This window comes from Schistocerca gregaria, chromosome 10, assembly GCF_023897955.1.
Source record: "Schistocerca gregaria isolate iqSchGreg1 chromosome 10, iqSchGreg1.2, whole genome shotgun sequence".
In the NCBI taxonomy this organism is placed as follows: domain Eukaryota; kingdom Metazoa; phylum Arthropoda; class Insecta; order Orthoptera; family Acrididae; genus Schistocerca; species Schistocerca gregaria.
The window spans coordinates 127,402,929-127,403,703 of NC_064929.1; positions in this window are offsets into that span (position 1 = coordinate 127,402,929).

A 775-nucleotide genomic window follows, 5' to 3' on the forward strand; every position below is an offset into this window, starting at 1 on the left:
GAGGCAGGATTCGAACCTGCGACCGTAGCGATCGCGCGGTTCCGGACTGAAGCGCCTAGAACCGCACGGCCACAACGGCTAAGCCACAACCGCTAAGCCACTTTAGCCGGCGTACCTTTACATAACACAAAAATCTTTCTCCTCGTCAGTCTCCATCTCAACCATACGACTATGGAACGAGCTCCCCTGTTATCTGCGTCTTATCCAGAACCACTCAACATTCAAGAGGGGACTCAAAACTTACATATTAGGGACGGTATAGCCACCACTGTTGTGCCCCTCTCATCTCTTTCTTTCTCTTCTCCATCATAGCTTCGAATTTTACCATTCTATTTATCTTCCTCTAAGCTATCTACCTCTTATATATCTCTTTCACCCCATTCTATCGTCTTATGTCTCTGCTCGATGTGAATAACTCACAAACTGCAAGAACATAACGAGAAAAATCCCAACAAGTAATAGGACAGACATTCATAAAAGAAAAATATGTTTACTTTCATATACATTACCATTACTATTATTATTATTATTCTTGATTGTTATAATTATTTTTTGATTGTTATAAATATCCTTATACTACTGTTATAATCTCTATTTTTTTCTTTAGGGGGGGTAGGACGTCAAACGGGCCGACTTGGAGCAGCAGAGGCACCACAGGACATTTTAAGTTCCACTATCTATACTTTTACAAGTAAATTCATAAAACTTTGTCAGAACGACCAGGAAGGATTCAGGATTCACACTGGTAGCAGCGGAAGTTCAAAAACATAACAAA